Genomic DNA, 8,226 nt, shown 5'->3' on the forward strand with positions numbered 1-8,226 from the left:
AATAAATGAATGTGTGAGTCTTTGTTCCAATACAACTGTATTTGTAGTCTGTAGCTGATTTGGCCCAGGAGGTTACAGTTTCCTAAACCAAGCTGAAAAAGGATGATAAAGCTTGTCACTAGGTCCCTGGTGTAAACAAATATTTGAGAAGTACTTAATGATAGTCATTGCTATTTTTAGCATTCTTGCTGTTTTAGAAGGCGAATTGAATGCATACTGTGTGCTAGGCACTGCACCATGTACAATATGGCAATCAATGATCTCAAGGTCAACCTAAGGATATCAAAATATACTTCTCTGAGAATAGTAAATGTAATGGGAGCAACATGCAGACATATGTGTTGTGTCCTAGCAAGGGATCCTCGAAAGGAAAATCATGAAGCCAATAAGTCCATGGTGTACTAAGAGCTGTGTTTTATAAGGCAAATACTTTTTGTTTGTTTTGGAATAGGATTTAAGAAGCATGTGAGAGGGTATTTTTATTTTTTTTTATTGTTACTCTTTTGAAGTGATAAATTTCATGAGTACTTAACATCATGTTTTGAATGTACCTAGATTTGTCACCTTTAATTTTTTATCTGTATTCTCTCCTTTATGACATCAGCTCAGTAAGGACAGCCACTTTGTTTTGTTTATTGAATCCTCAGTCACTGATACAGAGGGTTTGGATTCCTGGTGATGGGTTCAGGATTTCATAAGTGAACCTCTTCTTTGCTAGAGTTCTCAACCAACTAAGAAAAGAAAAATGAACAAGTATATGGGGCTTCTGTGAGTCTCTGTGTCTTTGTTTATAGGTAACAGGGATCATAATAAATAACTAATTTCATAGAGTTCTTATCAAGACTTATAAAGCACTCACAGTGGTGCTCTTTCTATCCGCTCAGTAGGAGTCACCCATTACTATTAACAAGCTACAATAATAGTGTTAAGTAAATGATATTAAATTAGTGTGGAGCATCTCTCATGGTATTTTAATACAAATTGAATTATATACATGATAATATCTAAAATTAAGAAAGGACCAACACATTTAGCCTCTCATTGTGCTAATGGTAAATTTATTTCTACTTGATGAGAATTATAAAGGTATCCTGAATCTATTCCTCTTAAATATAATTTATTTTTTTCTTCTCGAATGATTTACTGTGATTCTGTAGTAGCTTTAAAATTCCACTTAAATAGTTTTTAATTACTATTACCTTATTCAAAATAATACAATGAAAGATAAAACCTATAAATATTATTTCATACTCTTAATGGGAAACTGAATCTACTTACAATTATAAGCGAATTTTGCATTTATCCATACATTGTATACATTTGTTGTGCTACTGAAATAGCATTTATTTTTTTATTTAATCATAAACTGTAAAGAGAAAGAGTTGTATCATCTACTACAAAACCCTTTGTTCTGGATGCGTTCTTTTTCACTCCAAATGATTCTTATCCCATCTCACCCCCTAGACCCCCCGCTGTGTACTACCACAGATGGGTCAGTGGACTGCATTAACTGGATCCCTTATTCAAAGGCAATCACAGACCAGACAATGAGAGGGAAGGGTAAAATGAAGTTGCAGTATCTATTCCTCTGCAGGATGTCCATGGATGATTTCAACCCTTGATATGAGGTCATAGATACTGTTAGACAACTCCCTCTACACAGCCCTTTCTTTCTTCAAGTTCAAGTAAATGTCTCTACACTCCAGTCTTCAAGCATGGGGGAGCCAACTGCTCTCCCCTTATATTAACCTCAGGATGCTGCCCTATGCCAAGTGGTTTTCTTACACCATGACTTTATATGTAATCCCTTTGTTAAATTATCCTCAAATTATCCCAGTTTGAGTGACACATACTTTTTCTTCTCAGGATACTGATGGCACACTTTATGTTGCAAGTAAATAAAAGAAGTTTTTGAGAGTAGGAAGTATTTATTTGTTTTTTACCCAGAAGCTTAGAGGCAGATAGGGGCTGAGAACTGAGGTCTTTCACTTATAATTAACATACTTAATTGCCTAAATTAGCAATGCTGTAAAAAAAAGAATTCAGCAATGCTTCTCTGTATCCTACACCATGTATGTTCATGTATAGGCATAGGCATATGCATACATACATACATACACTGCCTGTGGTCCCTGGAGGATGGTGATTAAGTGAGGGGCCCTAGCATCTGATCATTGATTTAAATCCAGCCTTCACCACTTCCTAGCTGTAAGATGCTGAAAAAGTAAGTCTCAGATTTCTTATTTATAAGGTGGGGAAAGTACAATTACTTACCTCATAGAGATGTTATGGAGATGAATTGAGATAAACTTCTAAAGCATTTAGCAGAATGGATCCTCACATAGAAAGCATAAATCAATGCCTGCTGTGAAATCATTTTTACTAATAGTATTAGAAAATAATAGTCATATTATTTTGATAAAGTGAATTGAGGTAGAATCAAGAGGATATGTTTTGTTCCCTTTTATTCCATTTTATTGAATTTGTTTTCTTTATTTTATTTGAATTTGTTTATTTGAGCTCCGAGTATTAAATTCTTCAATCTTGAGTTATTAAGTCCTTTACTGTAGCCAGGGATCTTAAAACACCTGACATTTTATATACTTTTTGAAGGAATGTACATTCTTTAGGTTAAATGAAGAAGAAATAAAACTTCATAAAAATTAAAGTTTATTTTTTATAATTGAAAATCTTATTATCTTAAATAGAATCATTTTAGTTTTGGTTAGGATCTGTATTTCAGAAATTGTGTAAATTTCCTGAGTCTATTCTTAATTTTAGACTATAAATGCAATTCTTTATTTTGTAGTCATAAAGATTTATATGGTTGAAAAAAATGGTAGTTTTCTGTGCTAAAATACTCAATGCAAATCTTTGAATTGGTTTATAAAACAAACTATACTTTGATGAACCTATATTTTCACATGTGTAGGTGAAAATTCAGAGGCAGGCTATTTCTACAAATGACTTTCTCTTAATTTTAAGTCAAAAGGGTTATTTTAATTAGAAAACTATAGAGATTAATAATGAGCTGGGAAATTTCCAAAATAGATTTAAAAATGCCTATACTTGATTAAGCAATTCCTCTTTAAATATATTCACATTAAAAATTTGGGGCGCAGTCGACTAAGTGACTGACTCTTGGTTTTGGCTCAGGTCATGGTCTCATGGTTGTGAAATTGAGCCTGTGTCAGGCTCCATGCTCAGCATGGAGTCTGCTTGAGATTCTCTCTCCCTCTTTCCCTCCTGTTCATGTTCTCTCTCTAAAATAAATAAAATCTTTTGGAAAAAAATCATTTTTCTTGACGACAGCTATTCTTTTTTTTTTTTTTTTTAAAGATTTTATTTATTTATCAGAGAGAGAGAGGGGAGAGAGCAAGCACAGGCAGATAGAATGGCAGGCAGAGGCAGAGGGAGAAGCAGGCTCCCCGCCGAGCAAGGAGCCTGATGTGGGACTCGATCCCAGGACCCTGGGATCATGACCTGAGCCGAAGGCAGCTGCTTAACCAACTGAGCCACCCAGGCGTCCCTGACGACAGCTATTCTAATAAGTGTGAAGTGATATCTTGTGGTTTTGATACTGCTCTGAACATTTTTCTGATGATTAGGGATTTGAACATCTTTTTATGTACATATTGGTCAGTTGGATGCCTTCTTTGAAAAAAAAAGTCTATTCAGTTCTTCTGCCCACTTTTCAAATGGATTTTTTTTTGTTATTGACTTGGATGAGTTTGTTATATATTTTGGATATTAATCCCTTATACAGTATCTAATTTGCAAATATTGTCTCTCATTCTATAGGTTGTCTTTTCATTTTGTTGATTGTCTCTTTGGCTGTGAAGCTTTTTAGTTTGATATTGTTCTACTTGTTTATTTTTGCTTTGGTGGTCATGGTTTTGGTGTCATAATCAGAAGTCATTGTGAAGACCAAGGACATGGAGTTTCTTCGTTGTGTTTTTTGCTAGAAGATAAGAAGGGTTGGCAAGGATATAGAGAAAAGGATACACTTGTGCACTATTAGTGGGAATGCAAATCAATTCAGCAGCTATGAAAAATAGTATAGAAGTTCCTCAAAAAATTAAAAGTTGAATCCAGCAATCCCACTTCTACATCTATATCTAAAGCAAATGAAAATAGGATGTTAAAAAGATATCTGCACTCCAATCTTTATTGCATCATTATTCACAATAACTAAGATACAGAAACAGCCTAAGTGTCTGTCAGTGGAGAAATAAAGATATCATCTATATCTACATCTGCATATCTATATCTGTTTCCACACACAATGGAATATTATTTAACCATGAGAAAAATGGAAATCTTGCCATTTGTAACAACATGGATGGATCTTGAGGGCATCATAGTAAGTGAAATAAGTCAGAGAAAGATAAAAACTGTATTACATCACTCTTTTTTTTTTTTTTTTTTGTATTACATCACTCTTAAGTACAAACGCCAAACTCATAGAAACAGAACAAAAAGGTGTTTACCAGGGGCTGGGTAGTGGGGATTTGGAGGAGATATTGTTAAAGGATATAAACTTTCAGTTAGAGAATGAATAAATTCTGGAGATCTAATGTACAGCATAGTGATTATAGTCAGTGATACTGTATTGTGTACTTTACAGTTGCTTAGAAACTAGATTTTAAACATTCTCACCTCATAAAAGAAATAGTAATTTTATATTGTGATAGAGGAGTTAGCTAATGCTTCAGTGGTAATCATATTGTAAATGTGGTCAGTTGTAAAATAAATTTATCAAATGTATCAAATGTAAAATAAATGTATCAAATTTAAAAATTGTACACTTTAAACATATAATGTATATTGATTATAACTTAATAAAATATCAATATTTTTTCTTAAAAAACCAATTCCATTGATTAACTGAAGTAAGGAAAAATAGAAAATAGAATGGGAATGAAGAAGCTAGATAGAAATAATCTTTATGATATCAAGACCTCAGGGTTATACAAAGTCAGTCCTCCCTTTTAATAACATTTAGGTGGATATGTAGCTAGCTAGATATCTAGGATGATAGTTTCTTTTAGTCATAACCCTAAACAATAAAAAGGCTAACAGTATGAATTGCCTTATTCACCTGACTTTATCATTTAAACCACATGGTACTCATTGAAATTGTACTTATGGCACAAGAAAAATCTCCTGATCTTAAATATGCTTTATAATTCTTGTTCCCTTTGGTATATATTGACAGTTTTTGTAATCTTTACATGGCTTCTTGATGAGGTTTAAATGACTTCAGCTGTTTAACTGTTTGAAATTATGCCACAACAAATATTACTTATAAAATGGTTGTGTGCAAAAATGGAAGAAACACAGGTATTTGGTATGTGAATTAATGTAGTGGATTTTTGCAAAATCCACAACCAATCCCATTTTTAATTTATCACAAAAACAAATCTCTGTTGTTCATTGAGAAGCTCTTCAGAGTAAAGATGAGAGTGACCAATGTGTTGAGTAAAATGTAGAAATTCAAATAAAAATGTTAGAGAGAATTCAAGCACCCTCCTGTGTTTAATTATTTTTCCTGTTTCTTCCAACATTCAATGACTTGCACCTCTGGTCACATTGAGATCCATATACGTTTGAGATATGATGTCTTAATATCTCTCGTTTCAGCAGAAAGAGGATGTTATATTTCCCTCCAAAACTCAAGTGCTATTGTATTTGATCTGATTTTTCAGTGCCCATTTTGTACTTTCCTTTTTAATTTTGCACTTTAAAGTGGTGTGAATTTTGGTCACAGTCACACAAGATGGTAATATTAATAGATGGTTGGAAGTTATTAATGACTACTTACATTTTCAAATCTGAATTCAAATCCAATCTGTAGGTGCAGCACAGTGTCCTTAATGCTGACTTCTGTTGTTGCTACATTCTTGCCTTATTCTGTTCATTGAAGCGGCACACTTATTTAATTATATAAAGCAGCTGTTGTGCAAGGGCAACAGCTGCTTTGCATAATGTTTATTTACATTGCCATAATGTCATTTAAGAGGCCATTATGATTCCACTTTCAAGACCAATCCCATATTCTTTTGTAGATTTTGTAGGCAATGAACTTCTATCTTTGTCAGAGCCTGAAGTGATAGAGTAAACCAAATATAATCATGATATACTTCTCTGATTTTATGTTTCATGAGTTATGAATAGAAGTATATAATAATGTGTGAAGATTATAAAACATTAGTACAATACTTCATTTCGGCATTTGTGTCAGAACACAAAGTTTATGTGTTTCTTTTTACTTCTCTTTGCTTTTCCCTTCTTTGCCCCTCCTTGCTTGACATGATTGCCCTCAACTTTCAGATTTGGATGAAACACTCAACTTCTTGCTTAAGACATGGGCCAATTGATTCTTCTGGAAGTACGAACAAGTTAGTCAGTCCCCTATGGGATGAACCTTAAGAATGAGAAGCAGGATCTGGGCAAAATCATCTCCCCTCTCTCTCCTTGATGGCTTCATGGGGCAGTTCCTTCTCCCTCATTCTAATAAGGAAAATGCTGTGTTGTGAGCTGTTCAATGGAGATCTCCAGTGTAGCAAGAAACTCAGGAAAGCCTGTGGTCATAAGCTAAGAGTAACTGAATTCCAGCAAACTGGGAGCAACAATCCTGCTGACAATCATATGAGTGAGTAAGCCTAGAAGCGATCTTTCCCCAGTTAAACCTTGAGATGATGGCAGTTCAGTGAGCCCCTTATATAAATCCTGTGAGAGACCTTGAAGCAGAGAACCTAATTAATGCAATAATTCTTGACCTCCAGAAACTATGGAGTACTAAGTATTATTATCTTATAATGTGAAATGTTGGGATATTTATTACACAGTGTTATTTACTAAAGTTCTAACATTCCTTTTGCAGATTGCATTCTACAGCCTTCCAACTACTAACAAAGCCTTTGCTAACCAGGAAGGTCCTACAACTACACAGGCCTTTAGGTGACCTATTCCATTGGTCCTAAAATTATGTCGCATTATATGGGCCAAGCTTGTGTTTTGGAGCCCTACCTATCCATGGTGAAGGACTTCTTTTCATGGACACCAACAGAGATTTCTCACCTAAGCTTATATCTTTGCAGTTAATACAATCATGGGAATGGGTTTGTGTATGAGTTTCACTCTAATAAAACAAATTTTGTATTTATGCTGCACAGGTCTATTTGTGTGGGTTTAAGTTTTCATCACACCCCATGTGATGGTTAATTTTATTTATCTACTTCATTCAGCATAGTTGTTTATTATCATTATTATTAATGAAGTTGCTTTTATGTTAGTGTTCAGTGGTGTGTATTGATTTGCAGGATGGATAGTCTATACCATTGATCTATTCCTTTATCACTGTGAAATCCAACCATTTCAATTATTATATCTTTATGGCAAATTTTAGTATCTAAAAGGGCTCTCTCTTCTTATTTTCTGTTTGTTAGAAGTATCTTGATTATTAATGGGCCATTTCTTTTCTATAAAACTCTTTTTATCCAGAAATATAGCACATCTCTTTAGTAATGACTTTCAAATATTTCTGTTCCCACATATATTTGTTTTTGGATGACTTCAGATTATTTATTTTTATAAAAATATGTTTGAACAATTGGTTTCTCTTATAAAACATGCAGTCATCTTTCATACATAGCCCCCTTGCTGTTGCTGAGGAACACTTCTCCATAGGTTTCTCACATGGCTGTACATCTTGGCAGAGACATTGATTGATTTTGTTCTGAACTATCTTCTTAAGGATGTCTGGATATTGATCAAACTTGTACGATAAAGTAAATGTCTTCCGCTTGGACATAGATAATGTCTTGTCCATTTGCTATCTTGGAAAATAAAACTAATGACCCCTTACAAAGCAGATGTTGTGTTAAGTGTTCTACTAGGCCCATTTAAGACTGGGAATCTCTAAGGTTGTAGTTTCTCTGCTATGACACAAACCCATATATACTTGAAAAAAATGCAGTGTGGTTTTTTGTTTGTTTGTTTTGTGATTCTTGATGATAGTCTTTATGTATGTCTGTTAGGTAAAGTTTGTAATTATGCTGCCAACTTTTCTATACTTCAGTGATTTGTTTTTTACTATCTTGATCTACCAATCACTGGCAAGGCTATATTGAAAATTTTCAAACCATTGTGGATTTTCCTTTTTGCATTATAAAACCATAAAAGTTTATATAATGAAGTTACATTGGTAAATTGAACAATATA

The 8,226-nt window shown here is 33.7% G+C and overlaps 1 long non-coding RNA gene across 1 annotated transcript; it reads left to right on the top strand.

Annotated features, from left to right (window-relative positions):
- The first annotated feature begins 670 nt into the window (after positions 1-670).
- On the top strand, positions 671-7,128 carry LOC116582912. Its single transcript, XR_004282555.1, has 3 exons — positions 671-768; positions 6,366-6,655; positions 6,887-7,128. It is a non-coding gene; the product is annotated as an uncharacterized LOC116582912 (long non-coding RNA).
- Positions 7,129-8,226: the final 1,098 nt, after the last annotated feature.

This window comes from Mustela erminea, chromosome 2 (genome assembly GCF_009829155.1).
Source record: "Mustela erminea isolate mMusErm1 chromosome 2, mMusErm1.Pri, whole genome shotgun sequence".
In the NCBI taxonomy this organism is placed as follows: Eukaryota; Metazoa; Chordata; class Mammalia; order Carnivora; family Mustelidae; genus Mustela; species Mustela erminea.